Source organism: Camelus dromedarius, chromosome 21, assembly GCF_036321535.1.
Source record: "Camelus dromedarius isolate mCamDro1 chromosome 21, mCamDro1.pat, whole genome shotgun sequence".
Taxonomy (NCBI): domain Eukaryota; kingdom Metazoa; phylum Chordata; class Mammalia; order Artiodactyla; family Camelidae; genus Camelus; species Camelus dromedarius.
Genome location: NC_087456.1, coordinates 473658 through 493877, shown reverse-complemented (window position 1 = coordinate 493877; position 20220 = coordinate 473658). Strand labels below are relative to the sequence as shown.

Genomic DNA, 20220 nt, shown 5'->3' with positions numbered 1-20220 from the left:
AAATGTTAGCTATCATTAATATCATTGTTCCTTTTGTTAACAACCCTTAAATGGGACTAGCTAGGGGATGAAAGTAAGGAACATGAATTCACTTTTTTTCTTTTTACTGATGAAAGTGTTGTCTTCCAGGCAACCACAGTCCCGAGTACTAAAACTACACAGTAATTTTTCAAAAGAATGCACTGTTGCATTTTTTACCACAATATATTTATGCTGCCTACCATTTTACTCATTTCTTCACTGTAAGCATCCGCATATCATTCAATCATTCATTCTAAAAGTATTTACTGAGTGTGATTACTAGGTCATTATGCTACCGTGCTGAGAACACAATGGTAAAATAAAATGAAGTCCCTACTCTCAATAAGCTTGCAGGTTTCTTGAAAAATTTACTAAAGAAAATAATCACATTTTACACTCCATTAATCAGAAAATCCTATTAAAACTACCTTCAAAATATATTCAGAATCTCAGGACCTTTACTGTTATCGCTTGATCCAAACCACCCTCACAGTGTACATGGATCACTGCAATAGACTTCCAACAGTCTCTCTGCTTCTACCCTTACCCCACTAACAATTTTATTTTCCACAGAGCAGCTAGAGTGTATCCTACAAAAACGTAAATAAATTTTGTCGTTTCACTGCGCAAAACTCCCAAGTGACTTCCCATCTCACCAAGAGTAAAACACCTAAGTCGTTACAAAAGCCAAATGGCCCTATGAGGTGGGCCTCATTACCTCACTATCCCAGCCTCCCCTCACACTCACTGTGCTGGAGCCACACAAGCTTCCTGGCTTTTTCATCACGCCAGGCATGCTCCCACCTCAGAGACTGTCTACTTGTTCCACATGCCTGCAACATGCTTGTTCCAGAAGTTCACATGACTCGTTTCCTCACTTCCTTTAGTTCTTTCTGAGCTATCCGCTTTCTTAGAAACATCTTCCCTGACAATCCTATTTGAAATCACACCCACCCAAAATACTTTCTGTGCCCCCTTCCCTGCTTTTATTTTTCAAAATAACACTGCCTCCTTCTGTACAATTTTAGTGTGATTTGGGTTTTTTGCCTGTTTCTACCCACTAGAATATAGGTTTCACCAAGATAAAAACTTTTTACTATTTCACTCACTGCCATATCTTCAGCATTCAGAACAGTGTCTGGCAATAATAAATATTCGACCAAGAAATGAATCTCATAATAATAGTCATTACCAAAAGGATAAGGAATACTTTTCCATAGAAGAACATGGAAGAAGTCTCCATCCTACATGTGAGCCAAGGAAAGTTTACTGAAAAAAAGTAATTATCTGCGATGAGACTTGAAGGATAACCAGATGTTAACCAAGAAAAAAGAAAAGCCAAGAACAAGTAAGGCATAGAGATCAGCATATTCAAAAGTCCAAAGATAAGAAAAAACTTGGAACACCTTAAAATTAGGAGTTCATTATGCCTGGATCAAAGAACATTAAAGAAAAAAAAAAAACCACATATATAAGGTTGACTGATTTCCCACAAAAGTAAAAATTTAATGCCATGGGGAAAGGTAACATTTTCAACAAATGGTCCTGACAGGCATATGGGGGGAAATGTGATTTCCATATTCACATGGAAAAAATGAAACTCAACCAGTACCTCATACCATACATAATAATTTAAAAGAAACCACAGACTTAAATGTAAATGCTAAAATGATTTTTTCATCCTTCAGTCTTTTTTTCTGAAATATAGTTGATGTACAATATTATATGTTACAGGTGTACAGTATGATTCACAATTTTTAAAGGTTATACTCCATTTATAGTTACTATAAAATATTGGCTACATTCCCTGTGTTGTACACTGTATCCTTGTAGCTTGGGTTTTATTTTTTTAATCAGGAGAAAGTTTTGCAGTCTTGGGGTACGCAAAAAATTTTGCAGAACCCAAAAAGCACTAACCATAAAAGAAAAGGATGACAAACTGCACTTCACCAAAATTTAAATCTTCTTCCCTTTGAAAGACATCATTAACAAAATGAAAAACAAGCCAGATTGTAAAAAAATATACACAACACATATTTCTGATTGTGGTATAAGGCCTAAAATTAAGGCCCAATATTATATGCTGCCTTGACAACTGGTGAAACTGGAAGAGCTTCAATGATCTAACTACAAGCTCCCCTCCTTACTCTGCTCCAGCAGATAAGGTCCTCTAGCCCAAAAACCCTCCTCTTCACTGGGAGCAGGCACAGGGCCTGCTTAAGCCTGAGCAGCAGGTTTCAGTTTCCTACCAGTCCCTGGAATTATTCAAACAAGCCAATCACATCTCCTGTAGGAAGCAGACACCTCACCTTCCTGATACTATAATGACTGCTTCTCACAGCCCCTGAGTGTTCGTTTCTTCCCCAAGTGCAATCCTTGTGTGGCCCTACTTGGCACACAGTGTCCTCCTCACCTGGGCTGTGAGTATATGTGAATAATAAACTGCTGTTGATCTCACTTATCAAGTGTCAGGTTAATTATGTGTTGAGCCATCCCCATAAGTCTAGGGAGGGGCTTCCCTTAGCAATGGGGTGAATAGGAGGCAATCAAAACACTGACAAAGGACTTGTACTCAGAATAGATAAAGTCATCTTACAATTCATTAATAAAAAGATAATTCAGTTTTTTAAGTGGTCAGATTTCCAGTTCCAGATAAAATGGAATAGATACCCTTCTTTATTCTTCCAGCTAAACACAGCTAAAATCCCTAGGCATTATATATAAAACAAACATAAGACAATTTTGACAGATAAAGAGAGAAACACAGACCAGCTAAGGAGCTCAGAAGCCAAGGACTGAGACAGTGGTGAGTACTCTGCATTTTCTTTTTGCATCATATATTCTAAACTAGGTGCTAGAGAAGCCGGCAACCTGGAAACTTCAGTGGACCCTTACCACTTACCAGTGGACAGCACCACAAGAAAAGGCTGCTCTCCCTAGCCAAAGGAGCAGAAAAACGAAGATTGGATTTGGTAATATGGTGGTCATTAGTGAGTGCTTTCAGTGAATACTAAGGATGGAAACCAGACTGGAAAGGGTTAAAGAGTAAATAAAGACATTTGCTTCTGCAATGTGATATAGTAAATAGTCTGAACAACTACCCTGACAAGAACTGACATAAAAAATCACTTATTACATTATATATTATATGTATTATATATTTGTTATAGACTGAATGTTTATCTACCCTCAAAATTCATTTCTTGAAATCTTAATCCCCAATGCGATGGTACTAGGAGATGGGATCTTTGGGAGATAATTCAGTCATTAGAGTAGAGCCATCATGAGTAAGATTAGTACCCTTATAAAAGAGACCCCAGAGAGCTCTCAAACCCCTTCTACCATGTGAGGACAGCCATCTATAAACCAAGAAGCAAGCCTCCATCAGACAAAGAATCTGCCGATCTTTGATCTTGAACATCCCAGTCTCTAGAACTGTGAGAAATAAATGTTTATTGTTTAAGCTACTCAGTGCTTTTGTTATAATAGCCTATACTAAGATACTGTTATATATATTATTATACGTAATAATATATAAAATGTGAGAAAAATGAGCACTAAAGCAAGGTATTGCTTTATTTCTATTTCTTTAAAATCCTGGAAGCCATATTTCAAATTTCATTTAGATGGCTGCTAAAGGAACAATGTTAAAACCTAGAGTTTGTTCAAAGTGGGAAGCCAACTTCAGAGTAAAAGGGAAATAACCTGAGAGAAAGATTAAGAAAAAAAGAGACTGAGGGACGGGGAGAGACATCGACCAACATCTTAAACAAGTCTGTACCTTAGCATGGGCTAACGGAAAAAACAACATCTCCTGAGAATTCATAATCACCAATAACCCTTGGGTGGGTAGTTGGATTTTATGCTAGTGAGTAATCTGAAGAATTTCAAGCACCAAACTTAATTTAAGGGAGTCTCAGGTTAATGGCACCTCTAAAGCAGTATTTATACGCTGATGGGAGTAATTTGTGGCATGGGTAAAAATCAAAATCGTAGGAGGGAAAGATGATAAGCTGAGAATATGAGAGAGAATGGAATCCAGAGCAAAAGCAAAATGACTGAAGTCTGATAGCAGAAGATACCTGTCTTTCACATACAAAAGTAAGAAAAAGAACAGAGGTGCAAGTATAGCTTTTAGTGACAAAATGAGCACATTCATCTAATGGTTCCTATTTTCTCAATGATGTAGAGAGTGACCAAAGGAAGGTGAGAATAAGGTAAGACACACGGAAGATTTAAGGATAACAGAGAGTACAGCTATCACAGACAACAGAAAAGGGACCCTGATAAGAAAGCACAGCAGGATTACCAGCCACTGCTCACTACCTTTTGGAGATTCTTTGTTGTTTTTGGTCTGAATGAGGTCAGCAATTACTACTAAACTCCTTTCCAGGGTTACAACTGAGCACTCTGAGCTCATCACATCATGAACACAGTTTGGAATGTTTTCCTTGAATGTATTTCCTTAAACTTGCTCATAATATAAAGTTCAACTGATACTTTCCTTCTCACTTTCACAGTCTTGTTAGATCTTATTACAGTTAATACACATATACATGAAGACAGATGGCCAGAAAGAGACAAAACAGAAAGATGAATGGATAGAGACATACCCAGAAACAAACACAAAAATAGACTCACCAACCAAGAGGTGGGGAAGAGTAGAGAAAAGGGGACTGGGTAGATAGTACAGTTAGATTCAGAAAGGGACAACTGACAAAAACTGTCAGAGCAGAAACACAAGTGTATCAATCTCTTAGGGGCAGTATTATGGGTGGTTTTTATGTTCTTCTCTCATCTTACCTCCTTTTTCTGTGATGATCATATATTGTTTGTTAAAACTAATAATAACAATAAAGCAACTACTAAGGCTGACTTTTGGAAAAATGAGGGTTTTTTTAGACTTATTTACTTTATCCATTAATTTTCAATAAGTTATCAAAGATAAAAGTTCTTACAAAGTCATAAATGAAGACAACAAATAATGTATAAACTTTATAGCTAATCTAATCTTTCATTAGCTTAGTAGTTCATGACAGTACAAACATAATTAGATACTAATCAACTGTAATTCTTCACAGATTTAAAAATCTTCATTAAGTTGAGATGACATTAACATTAAAGACAAATTGGTACTACTATTTTTCGGTCTTAATATACACTTTCTCAGTCTCAACTAAGCACAAATAGCTATCCATAAATATGATTCAAAAGGTGCTTTTCAATTTGTAAGAAAGATTTCTGAGAACTTTTTCTACAAAAGTTTAAATTACCAGTTGTTACTTGAAATATTTGCTATTTTTCCTTAAATATTGAATTTTATTGTAAAATTTTATTTTCATACCTCTGAAGAGCTTTCATTAGTGACATCCACAGTGTTTACAGGAGCTGCTGATGAATCTAAATCAGAACCTTGAGAGCCAACTCTCCCAGGAGTCTGAAACACAAGCAGAAGGGGGAAAATCAAATTAAATATTAACAATATATTCATAAACTATTTAGTAACCTAAACAGTAATCAAGGCTAGCCTTATACATAAAAGTAGACATCCTCTCAATAATAACAAACAGTAGTAGAAGCTATCCTTTACTGTAGACCAACTGTACCTAATATTTTATCAAGATCTCTACCTGGATTCTCTCAGTTTTAGTTTTTTTGAAACTAATAAAGTTTATTTTTGTATATAGTGCTTTATCATCCTCATCTCACTTTCACAGAATATCTTATTTAATCACAATGACATCTCTGAGAGAGGAAGGGATAATGTTATCTCTATAGATAAGAAAAGAGAGAAAATAGACATCACAAAGCAGCTAAAAGATTTCTCAAAATTGTACTGTTAAAAAAAAAAAAAGGAAGCAGAACCAAAATGCTAAAAGTTTAATTCCTCTTGCATTGCTCTCTACTACACCAACTAAACTACAATTATTTGAGGGGAGCTAAAAAGATCAACACAACACACATTATCTAGTCACCCATCCATCTACCACCATACTAACCATTACCAATCTATCTCCAATACTTAATATTCCATTGTCAGAGACAGTTTGGAGGGTTCAAGATGATGGTGTAAAAAGATCCTGAATGAACCTCCACCCACAGACACAACAAATATACACTTACCTATGGAATAGTTCTCCCAGAAAGGGACCTGGAAACTGAATGAACAGAACCTCCACAGCAAAGGGTAAAAGGACAGCAATGAGATGGATAGGAGAGGCAGTCACAAAACCAAAACTACAGCAAGCCACAATTGGGAGGGATCACAAAGGAATAGATCTTTCCCCTGAGAAGCAAGGGATTTAAGCATCACATTAAGCACCCCAACGCCTACACCCTGCACGAGAGATGAGAACCAAAACATCTGGGTTTGAAAACCAATGGGGAATATGCCTGGGAAAACTAGAAAACTATAGGGAATAGAAAATCTGCTCTTAAAGGACTTGCACAAAGACTCATTTGACCTGAAAACCAGTGCAAAAACACCAAGCTGTAAAGTGCATGAACAATGGGTAAAGGGGACTCACCTACTAGCCTTGAAGCATCTGCTGGAGGGGCAGGAACCAGTTGGCACACCCCCAGGGACTGAGTCACTGGCAGGAGCCATTTATGTGATCTCAGGCTACCTTGCTAATACCAGTGCTGGCTGGCACCATTTTGGAATTCTCCATCCAACCTGTTAGCGCCAATGGTCACACCCCCACTGAAGCTAGCATTAACCTGATACCTAAATCAGACCAAAAAAGAAAATTACAGGCCAATTTCTTTGATGAACATAGATGCAAAAATCTTCAACAAAATATTAGCAAACTGAATCTAACAATACATTAAAAGGAGCATGCACTATAATCAAGTAGGATTTATTCCAAGATGCAAAGATCATTCAACATCCACAAAGCAATCAACATGATACATATTAACAAAATGAAGGATAAAAATTATACTGTTATCTCAATAGATGCAGAAAAAGCATTTGACAAAATTCAACATCCATCTATGACAAAAACTCTCAACAAAGTAGGTATAGAGGAAATGTACCTCAACAAAATAAAGGCCATATAGGACAGATCCACAGCTAATATCACACTCAACAGTGAAAAGCTGAAAGCATTTCCTCTAAGATCAGGAAATAAGACAAGGATACCCACTATAGACACTTTTATTTAACATACCATTGGAAATCCTAGCCAAAGCAAGTAGGCAAAGTAAAATAAAATAAAATTTAATTTAATTTAATAAAAAATAAAATAAGGAAAGAAAAAAGCATCCAAATCTGAAAAATAGAAGTAAAACCATCACTATTTTTGCAGATGACATGATACTATATATAGAAGACCAGAAAGACTACACACACATACACACAGTTAGCACTAATAAATGAATTCAGTGAAGTCACAGGATATAAACTCAACATACAGAAATCTGTAGCATTTCTACACCAATAGCAAATATCACAGAGAGAAACTAACAAAACAACCCCAGTTACAATTACATCAAAAAGAATAAAATAACTAAGAATAAATTTAACCAAAGAGGTAAAAGACCTGTACAGTGAAAAACCAATAGACAATGATGAATGAAACTGAGGAAGATACAAATGGAAAGATATTCCACAGTCACTGATTGGAAGAATTAATATTCTTAAATTGTCCATACTTCCCACAGCAATCTACAGATTCAATGCAATCCCTATTGAAGTTCTAACGGCATATTTCACAGAACTAGAATAATTCTAAAATTTGTATGGAACCATGAAAGACCCCAAATAGTCAAAATAATATTAAGAAGAAAACAATGGAGGTGTCATGCTCCCTGATTTCAAACAATACTATGAAGCTACAGTAATCAAAACAGTGTGGCACTGGCACAAAAACAGACACACAGGTCAATGAAACAGAATTGAGAGCCCAGCAATGTAAACCCACACATATGTGGACAGCCACGTGCAAAAGAATGAAACAACTCAAAATGGATTAAAGATTTGAATGTAAAACCTGAAACCATGAAATTTTTAGAAGAAAACATGGGCAGTAACTTCACTGACATCAGTTTCTGTGGATCTGACTCCAAAGGTAAGGGAAATAAAAGCAAAAATACACAAATGGGACTGTATCAAACTAAAAATCTTCTGTACAGCAAAGGAAACTATCATCAAAACAAAAAGGCAATCTACTGAATGGAAGAATGTATCTACAAATTATATACTCGATAAGGGGTTATTATCCAAATATACAAAGAACTCACAACTCAACAACCAAAAAACAACTCAATTAAAAAAATGAGCAGAGGATCTGAACAGACATGTTTCCAAAGACATGTGCCAACAGGCACAAGAAAAGATGTTCAATATCACTAATTATTAGACGAATGGAAATCAAAACCATAATGAGATATCACCTCACACCTGTCAGAAAAGACAAGAAACAACAAATGTTGGAAAGGGTGTGGAGAAAAAGGAACCCTGAAAACTGGTGATTTGACTATAAACTGGTGTAGCCACTATGAAAAAAAAAGTATGGAGAGTCCTCAAAAAATTAAGAATGGAACTACCATATGACCCAGCTATTCCATTTCTGGGTATTTATCTGAAAAATACAGAAACACTAATTCATAAAGATATATGCACCCCTATGTTCATTACAGCATTACTTACAATGGCCATGATATGAAAACAACCTAAGTGTCCAACAATGGATGAATGGATACAGAAGATGCGATAAACACACACACACACACACACACACTAGACTACTAGTCAGCCATAAAAAATGAAATTCTGCAGTATTTGCAATAACATGGATGGACCTTGGCGCATGATGGACTATGCTAAATGAAATAAGTCAGATGGAGAAAGACAAACACTACATGATTTCACTCATATGTGAAACCTAAAAAAAACAAACAAACTCAGATACAGAGAACAGATGAGTAGTTACAAGAGGTAAAGAAGGTTGGGAAAATAGGTAAAGAGGGTCAACTGTATGGTGATTGACAGCAACTAGACCTGGGGTGGTGACAACTTTGTAATAAACACATATGTCAAATTATAAAGCTGCACACCCAAGCTTATATAATAAAATCTTAAGTGGACTATCTTCAAAACAAAGAATAGGTTAACAAAATTGTAACAAACACACTCAACAAACCTGACAATTAAAAGTGCCAAGAGTGAAGGTTGTGGAGAAAATTTACAACACATGTGATATGATGTTGAATTTGTACAAGAGGTAAAAAGTACAAAATTTGCATATATTATGACTTCAATTATGTAAAGACATAAACAGAGTTCGAAAGGTCATAGGAGATTGAGGCATTTTACGCTAGGGTTATTTTTGTTGTTGTTACTATTTTTTCCCTATGTTATTGAAAGGATGAGATTTGTGTTAATGATTTTGTTAATCACCCACCTACCTCCTCCCAAAAATTTTTTATTAGCATGGTCATATTATTCTAATTTTCAGACTTTTTTAAATGTAAAAAAATTGGGGCTTGCAAAAAGATCTAGATGATTATATTTATCCAACACCTATCATTATTCCTTAGCGGCCTCCACCAAACAGATCAAAATTTGAAAATATAAGGAAAAAAGTTTATATCGTATGAGGAAAAAAATGTATATGGTATTCAAAGTATTTACTTCAACCAAATAAGAACAGGTGCCTGCTATATATTTGGCTACCCTAGGTTGTTGATAATATAAAAATACATTCCTACTACCAACAACTATAAGATCAACATAAAGTAGTATTAATATCTGCAAAAACTGCTTTCAAAGAATCACATGCAAGTTTTTGAAGAAAAAACAGTACTTCACAGGGGGGGAAGTTATCATTGTTTACTGTATGCAATACCTTGAAAGGAAGTATCAGTATCATACAAGTTTTAACAACATGAAATTTCTTTGAAATGCATATTTGATCTATTTCAGTTGATCTAAACAATCAACTTGTGAAAATGATAACTGCACTGCTCTAATCCAAAGCAACCAATAACTAAGTCTTCTAATTGTGACTGAAAATCTGATAGCAAAGAAGACCAGAATCAAAACAAACGCCTAGTAGCATATAAAAAAACAACTATTTTATAGATGAAGAACAGAAGTTTTTCTAATATCTGGTGATATACTGAGTCAGAGCTTTCAAACTCAACATAATCTCCCCACCCCTACCACTATTTATGACTCTACTCCAGAGAAGATCAAGCAGGAAGAGAACAAGAATTTCACTGGAAAAATAACTCAGTTTCACAACCTAATTGCTACTGAAATAAAGAACCTCATCTTTAAATTCTACCTAGCTTCAAAGCACTAAAACTAACTAAAAGGATAACTAATCTTTGTACACAAAAGAGACATAGTAAACGCTTAATAAGCAAATAAACAACCCATAACACTCTGAAACTAGACTGGAAATAAGACAAACAGGCAAAAGCTGAGTTAATAATAGATTAATTGCCACACACACACACACACACACACACAAAGGTGACTTGACTAAAAAATGAATTATTACTTTTAAAAAAATATTTGAAAAAAATTGTTATAGGCTACTAAACACACCTTATGCTTAGCAAAATTATTTCTGAAAATGGAAAGGATACAAGTATTAGAAATTAAATGACATATAACCTCAAAACCTTGGGGACTTAAAAGACATCTATTAGGATTTCTTATAAAATGTAACTTTCAGCACTGATTTTGTCACACTATTTCACCCTCAGCCCACCATAGAAACCAATTAGGAAAATTTTCACAAATTCAAAAAATGTGAAAAGCCACCTACTATATGCAGACCCTAAGAAGGGTGCTTTAAATACATTACCTGATCCTTGCACTAAAAACAATAATCGAAGATTTCTTAGGGCCCTCACTACCTCTTTACTACTATTAAGAGCTAAGACCTTACCACATTCAGATGAACTGAGAAGTATATTTGCAAATGATACTGTTTTTATGTCATGGAAAGCATTCCAGGGCTTCCCAGGGAGTTTTCATGCTCAATCTCTTAGCTTACTGTACACTATTCAGTGATCTCATTTACTCCTTTAATTTTAATAACCCCCAATGCAGACAAAAACAAAATGCTAAATCTAATCCAGATCTCTGCTGAACTTCAAATTCATATTTTCCTGTCCTGCTAAATATTTCTACCAGAGTGCCTTGGAAGCACCCCTAAGTCATTTTGTTCAAAACCAAATCCATTATCTTTTTCCACAAACCTTTTACCTGTCTGCATTCTCTATCTCAAATTACAAAAACATCACATACTCATCTTGCCTAAATCCAAAGCATTACCCTTAACTATTCTCTTCCTTAAATGTCACATCCAATCCCAAGTTAATTCAATCATCTACATTATCTGACATGCATCTCAAAAATGTTCTCCTAGAACAGTCTACCCAAGCAATAGAAATAGAAGAATAAACAAATGGGACCTAATTAAACTTACAAGCTTCTGCACAGCAAAGGAAATCATAAGTAAAACAAAAAGACAACCTATGGAATGGGAGAAAATTTTTGCAAATGAAACCGACAAAGGCTTGATCTCCAGAACATATAAGCAGCTCATACGAGTTAATAAGAAAAAAACAAACAACCCAATCCAAAAATGGGCAGAAGACCTAAACAAGCAATTCTCCAAGGAATAAATACAAATGATCAATAGGTACATGAAAAAATGCTCAATATAACTAATTATCAGAGAAATGCAAATCAAAACTACAATGAGGTATCACCTCACACCAGTCAGAATGGCCATCATTCAAAAATCCACAAATGACAAATGCTGGAGAGGCTGGTGGGAATGCAGTTTGGTACAGCCACTGTGGAAAACAGTATGGAGATTCCTCAAAAGACTAGGAATAGACTTACCATATGACCCAAGAATCCCGCTCCTGGGCATATATCCAGAAGGAACCCTATTTCAAAATGACACCTGCACCCCAATGTTCATAGTAGCACTATTTACAATAGCAAAGACATGGAAAGAGCCTAAATGTCCATCAACAGATGACTGGATAAAGAAGAAGTGGTATATTTATACAATGGAATACTATTCAGCCATAAAAACCGACAACATAACGCCATTTGCAGCAACATGGATGCTCCTGGAGAATTTCATTCTAAGTGAAGTAAGCCAGAAAGAGAAAGAAAAATACCATATGAGATCGCTTATATGTGGAACCTAAAAACAAACAAACAAATAAATCATAAATACAAAACAGAAACAGACTCATAGACATAGAATACAAACTTGTGGTTGCCAAGGGGGTGGGGGGTGGGAAGGGATAGACTGGGATTTCAAAATGTAGAATAGACAATCATCTACATTAATTTTGAATCTATCCTTCTCCATCTCCTTTGCCGTTAACTCAGTTCAAGGTGTCATCATCTCTCACCTAGACTATAAAAAAGACTTAATTTAGCACTCTATCTCTACACCACAATTCCAGTTACTTTCTAATTTATTTCCCAAAGCACCTCAAATGAATCATATCCAAAATCAAACCCACTTATCTCAATGTTCTACCATCCTAGGGAAAAAGTTCATTTCCTCCTATGTTCTCTAGCTGAGTTAATAACCCTCATTTATTGAAAACCTCAGCTAAAGTCTAACTAAACACAAATTGGTATCTGTACATCACTGTTCATAGAAGCATTATTGACAATAGCTAAAAAGGTGGAAACAACCCAAATGTCCACTGATATATATGTGGATAAACAAAATGTGATATATACATACAATAGATTATTATTCAGCCTTTCAAAGGAAGGAAATTCTAATCATGCTACAACATGGACATACCTAGGAAGTATTAAGCTAAATGATATAAGCCAGACACAAAACGACCAATATATGTGACTCCACTAATATGAGGTCCTAGAATAATCAAATTCATAAAGACAAAAAATAAAATAGTGGTTGCCAGAGGCCAGGGGTAAGGGGAATAAGGAGTTATTGTTTAATAATACAGAATTTCAGTTTGGTAATGATTTTAAAAAATTCTGGAAATAGCTGTGATGGTTGCACAACAATATGAATGTACATAATGCCACTAAATTGTATGCTTTAAAATAAAAACGCTGAATTTTATGTTGCCACAATTTTTAAATTTTTTAAAAAATTTTAAACCTAACTGAATCTCAAGCTAGTGGTATAGCCACACAAAGAAAATAATTATTTCAAGTGTTTTAAGAACAGTGTTTTGACTATATAGCCTTAGTGAGCAATAGTATAAAGATAAACAGAATTGCTTTAAAAAAAAAAGTAAAATTCATATTCAGTAATCTTATTAACAATATTAACATTGTTATTTTAAAGCTATTTTATGTATATATTTATGAAAATTGTGTTAATGTTAAGAACCAAGATATTCAGTATAAAATTTAAAAATATAAACTCAAATAAGGAAAAAGCATTTTATAATCTTAAATTTGAACTCTTGTTTTGCTTTTCAAATCTATCAATATGTATATGTGTATATATAACCTAGTTCTAATCTTGAAAGCTTAAAAGCAATGAAAACAGAGAAGCAATGAGCACTCTAAATGTCCAGACAGTGCTATCTAAACAGCATTCTCCATTTAAAAGAGCCAGGACTCTTTGGAGAAATGGATTATTCCAGCCTGGAGGAGAAATTTTATAAGATAAACCTGGGACATGTTGTTATGCCACAAAGCAAAGAGACTATCAAACACTGTTAGGATCCAGTCAAAATAACAAGTCACCTTCAAGGTACTTCCACTAGCCACAGCTGGGACAATCTGCACATCAAAAAAAATCACACTGACTTCAAATGACTGAAACCCACTAAATATATATAAATCCATGAATTCGTGAAATATGTTAAAAATCCATGAGTTCTCTTTTCTCGAAGAAAGAAAAAGTCAAAAGACAAATAAGCAAGCCTCACTGATCACTATTAGAGTAGTGTATCAACTCTTACTCTGAAAATTCATAATTAAAGGAAAAGAATTAAGCGTTTATCCTGCCCATCCAGTATACACTGAAGTTCACAGCAACCAAATAGCCCTGAAAGATACTGAAAACTTCTTTACAGAAAAATGTCAGTTAATACAGAAAAATGTCAGTTAAAAATCTAGAAAATCAACAGTTTGCAACTGTCGATGAAATCAGTCTTTCCAACTTTGGTAACATCATACAACCTTTCCTTAGATAAGAAATATTTCTGTTCTTAAAACTATTATATCTTTTATTTATACTTCTCCTGTAACCCTTACTCATAATACAAGGAGGAAGAAAGTGCTGGTAGATTGTTATAGTAATGACCCTCAATGAACTGTGCCTATGTTTCAATGCCCTTGTAATTTTTATGTGTAATCCTCTCCCACATGGGCTCTGGGCTGGCCAGACTTGCCTTGGCTATTGACAGAGTAGCAAATGAGATAAAAGCAAAGATCTGAGAAGTGCTTGCACAATGGGATTTGCTCACTCCTTGCTGGAAACTCTTCTGCCACCATATAAGCCCATACTACCCTTGGACATATGTGGCTCAATGAATATAATCAGCAATCTGAGTGAAGCCACAGTAGACTATGATCCCAATCAAAACCACAGATATCTCCAGCTGTATGAGTAACTCCAAGAGAGACCAGCAGAAGAATCACTCAGCTTAGCCTAGCCCAAAATGCTGATCTACAGAATCTAAAGTAAACAAAATGGTAGTGATTTTAAACCAAAGCCAAAGTTTGGGGATGGTTTATCATGCAGCAACAGATACAATTAGATACAGTAGATATAATGTCATACCTTCTCCTCAAAAGAGAAAAGGAACCTTTTTGAGGGCAGGAGCCCGATACAGAGTGAGTATTCATCACAATTCCTAGTAAGGATACAATAAAAGTGTCCACCTGAGTTTAATTTACACACAGTAGTTTTCAAACATTAAAAATAATTAATATAACTACTCCAAGATTTACATTATTCTACTTCCATTGTTTCTTTTTTAACTTTTTAAATTAAACCACAGATTAGAAGACTAAATGACAACTGTCAATGTGGTTTTCAGGGTATTTGAGTAAAACCAAGTTTTTTTTTTTTAATCTTTGACAATACTCATTGGTAGAAAGGGTATTGGAAAACCATCACTCTCATACATTATTTGTGGGAGTGTAACTATATACAAAAAATGTACATACTCTCTGGCTCACTGCTAGGAAATTATGCAGCGGACAAATTCATTAAAGGGAGACCTATCTATGTGTACAGGCATGTTCACTGCAGTGTTGTTTATAATAGCAAGATTAGAAACAAATGAAATGTCCTTCAATAGGGAAATAATTAAATTTTGATAATCCATATAACGAAGTATAATGTAGTTATTAAAAATAAACAAATAATATAAGACACAATTCTGAAAATGCTAATACTGAAAGAGCTCCAAATTGTATTAAGTGGAAAAAAGAACTCAACTCATACGAAGAGTATTGTTATACTGTATAATGTTAATGGACATATGCATAAAAATTGTGGAAAAATACACAAGAAACCATCAGCAACGATTACTGGGGAAGGACCTTCTACTTTTCATATTATAGCTTCTGTACTCCTAATCCCTAACTCCTGTCAGCTTCAAACTTCATATAAAATTTGTCTCTTGTCCTTTCCTGCTTGCTCTCTCTTCAATCTTGAAAATAGCCACTAATATTCTTCATTCTAATCTCCATTATAACTCTAACACCTTTAAACTTGTCTCATAATTCATTTTTGCTAATTATTTTTTGTCCTGAGTTCCTTCTCATTTCTCCACTTTCTTCTTAAAACTCAATATATCCCAATCTATATCAAATCCTGATGTAGAAGGCTTACTCAGACTTTTCCATAAGATGACCTTGACCTACCATTATAACTCTACAGATGCTTTCCTATCCATCATAAAATCGTATACAATAGTAAGCTTCCCTAAAAATATACCACATGCAACCCTAACTCACTTATATCAGCTTTCAACTGAAAACAATTCCTATTTTTTTGAAATGTGAGCAATTCCACCTAACTTAGAGCCATCTACAACTTCAGTGAGTATGCAAATAGCCATCTATGTTATTAAAGTATTAATGCTGAATTAAGTACCATCCCTATTCAATTTGTCTTTTAAGTGGCTTCTAAAAGGCTATATCCCCCCTGTTGTACCTGATTCTAGCCCACTCCAAAATTTCTCAAGCACCACCACACAATGTACTTCTGCATCCTAAGTCTTTCCTGCCTAACCTACTGACACACTACACTATGCCAGAGAACAGGGCGAGAAGCATATACTTATCTAAATGCAATTGGCTCTCATTTTCAGCAGGGCCTGTCAAGTGTTCCAAAAACAAAAGTACATCTAAATCTAGGAATAGTGATTCAGAATATAGTGGTTGGAGTCACACAGACCTGAAATCAACTTCCAGTTTACCCACTTAGAAGCTTTATAAATTTATTTAACCTAAGACCCAAATTCCCATTTGTAAAATGAAACTGTTAATGTCAGCCTCACAGAATTGTTGTGAGGATTAAATGAAACAGTATGTGTAAACTGTTTTAGTCAGCGCCTGGCATTTGGTCGATATACTATAAATAGTAGATAAATGCATTATTATTAAGTGCACCTCTCTCAGAAAAGACCTAGATTCAAAATTCAAAACCTGGAAAACATCTCAGAAATCATGTTCTAAATGTAACACTTCATAGATGAAGAAATGAAGCCCTAGAAGGTATAACTGGCTTACCTGACATCACTATGCTATCTAATTAATGAGAGAGTTGCAATTAAAACTTAGGTTTCCCAAGTCCTAATTCAATATTCTCTCTGATATCTCAAATGTTTCTTGGCCATCTCTCTGATATCCATCAAGACACTTTATCTTTCTAATCTCAGCTTCTTCAATGACACATTACAGGGACAGAACAAGATCATGGTTCCTTCTGCCTCCAAAATTCATATTCCATGATTCATGTGGGCCCTAACCTGGCTAACTTAAAAGCATGCACACAGATATAAAGTCAAATATATTCCCAGTCTCTATATATGCTTAGCTTTTTTATGGATACTTTCAAAACTCAAACTTAGTTATTGGTTACTAATAGTTACATGAAGTAATTTACCTCTCAAAGCAGTTAAATCAGAAAAAAAAAGGCAGCCAAGTCACTGAGACTACACAAAACTAATTATAGACAAGCTACTAGTAACTAAATTGGGTTTATAGACATCATACAATGAACTTGATATTAAGTAAAAGAATAAAAGTTGTTAATATCTAACAATTTTTAAATATCAAACATATAATAAAATATCTAACACAGTTAGAATTGATCTACATATCTTAAGCAAGTTTAGAGTATAGGGTGTTTTGATTCAATAAATATGGATAGACAGGTGCAGAAATACATCAAAATAAGAATTCACAGTCTAGTTCTAAGAAGATGCCACTTTTCATTCTTCAAGTCTAAAAATCACTTGAAGGAACTGGGAAAGGTGCTAATGATAAAATTTCCTGAACAGACTATCTGTGGGCCATGTTCAAAATCCCAGAATGTGCTTGAAGACCTACCATGTAATACTCCAGTATCTTTAACAAAAATTCTAATCTACTGGCTATGGATTCTTCTTATAAAAGATATGTAAAACATCAGTTTCAAACAAAATTCATAAAATTAAAATCCATCCTGAATATTACCATCTTTTATGATACAATAATCCCTGAGAAAGACAATCCAAATAGCCGATGACTCGTAATTCAGGCTCCCAAGGAAACAGATTCTGAGACTAAAATCTGCAAGCAGAACGTTTATTGGGGAGTGCTCTCAAGAACACATGTGCAGGCACATGGGGAGCATGACTGGGCCAAGGGAGAAACTGAACAGTATTGATCAAATAACACAGTTGGAACGGCAGCCTCAGTTAGTCCGACTAAGAGTCATGAAGCTAGAATGACCCTTCATATTAGTCTCTAATCGAGGCAAGAGGATGAATCTTTGTATGCCCTACATTAACCAGTAATGAAGTATAGGCTGCTTCCAGGAAGGTGACATAAACTTTGGTGAGGCAGCCATGATTCCAAACAACTAAGAGAACATGTTTCCATCCTGAAGAGGGGAAATCTATCCACTACAACAAACGTAACTTACTTGCATTTGAGATAACCATAAAGTGCTTTATATTGGGGAAAGGGGGTGGGGGAGGGAACTCAGTAGAAAAAGAGATCTACTATCTTCTAGAGCCTACTATGTAGCAGGTGCTGTGACAGTCACTTTGCATGAGCTATCAAATTTTACCACTGAATCCTTGCTTTCTTCTCAGCAAAGATGCTAGGAAACAGGATAAAAGAGATCAGGATTTGTTAAGTAACACCTAAAATGCTACTCTGGGGTTGCAAATGATCTGCAGACTCAAAATCCTGGTACTTATAATTTTCAACTAATATTTTCCACTCTGAAAAGCACTTTAGAAATCACCTAGATGGTACCCTCATTGGACAGACAAGGAAAGTAAAGCCAAAAGAAGTTCATGATTTGCCTAAGATGACATTGATAGCAGAATTCAGAACTTGAACTCAAGTTTTTTGATTCCAAATTCAGTGATTTCTCTACTTGCTCTGGTGCCTTTATACTCAAAAATTTAACAAAACCAGAATAACCCTAGGCATGAATCTTACTGTAAAGCTCAGAATATCTTCTCCTAGATCATTTGTACTTTGAAAATCATGCACACTAGAAACCTGAGTTTTAGACTCACAGACCTAGAAAACAAACTGTGGTTACCAGTGGGGGAAGGAGCAGGGATAGATAAGGAGTTTGGAATTAATAAATATACATTACAATACATAAAATAAACAAGAACCTACTGTATAGCACAGAGAACTATATTCAATTTCTTATAATGAGCTGTAGTGGAAAAGAATCTAGAAAAAAATATATGTATGTACATGTATAACTGAATCACTTTGCTATACATCTGAAACTAACATTGTAAATCAACTACACTTCAATAAAAAAAAAAGAATTAAAAAAAAAAACCTTAGTTTTATACTAAAGAAATGTCTATGTGTAGTCTGCTAAATGAAATATGTCTTTCTGTTAACAATAATAATAGCTAACATACAAACTCTATGACAGGTACAACATCAAGATCTTTATATACATTATATTATTTAATCAAAGAATTAAACAATTCTTTGAATAAAGTCAAAGGGATTGTTTCCATTTAGCCAAGGGGGAAAACTAAGGTTAAAGTTGTTAAGCTAAGATTAACATAAACTGTTAGCTAAGATTACAGATATAATAATGCACAGAGCTGGGATTCTACTTGATTCCAAAGTGTTAAACTACCCCCTATGCTACAAGCCCTATGTTTCTTCTCAATTTTCCTGTTCTGAACTTTTCAGATTTCCATGATGTACATGATTTATTTTCATAACCAGAAATATATTCTTTTATTATTTTTAAATATTTATCATTGCTTAAAATATTTAGAAGTTGAAAACAGATACAATAAAGTTATATCAGAAAAATGTCTTGCCAAACAAAATAAATCCATACTTCCTTATCAGAGATCTAACTTATATGATTTACCTCTTAATCCATTCCTTACTACAGTCTATTTTGGCATAGAACTATATAAAGACAGGAATTCTTAAAACATTTTCCAAGTATTATTTAGATAATTAGCTAATAAAGTCCAAATAAAGTATCACTGAGACTTTGGAAAAACTTTTTTACTTACGTAAAACTTAGCCATAGCATGATATTAAAAATTGAGATGAAGAAAATGTGGTTTTTATTCAATTTCAGCTACCGCTATGGCCCATGGAACACTTAACCAGATATCTATGTAACTAAGTTATTCATGTTATTGTATGAAATATGTCAATCAATCATAGTGCATGCAATGGCCATGGATCCATCCTAAAGTAAGATACCCTACCATAGCCCATGTTGAGACCCCTCATCCAAAACAGCCAGGTTGTATGACCCTATGTCTATCGACAACTGACCATATGTGATCACCTGGACCCAAAAGTAGCCATTTACAAGCTAGCTAGCAACCAATAAAATGGTTCAGTAGCAAAACAAACCCCAATGTGAAGAATGAACTACTGCTGAGCTCCATGCTTAGGCCTCTGAATTGCAAACTATGAAAAGAAGTGACTAACTAGCCACACAAACTGGTACTAAATAGAAACACAGTGCAGTCATGAGG

The 20220-nt window shown here is 34.7% G+C and overlaps 1 pseudogene; it reads right to left on the bottom strand.

Annotated features, from left to right (window-relative positions):
• LOC116156438 (early endosome antigen 1-like) overlaps positions 1–20220 on the bottom strand; it is a 64179-nt pseudogene that overhangs the window by 33440 nt on the left and 10519 nt on the right.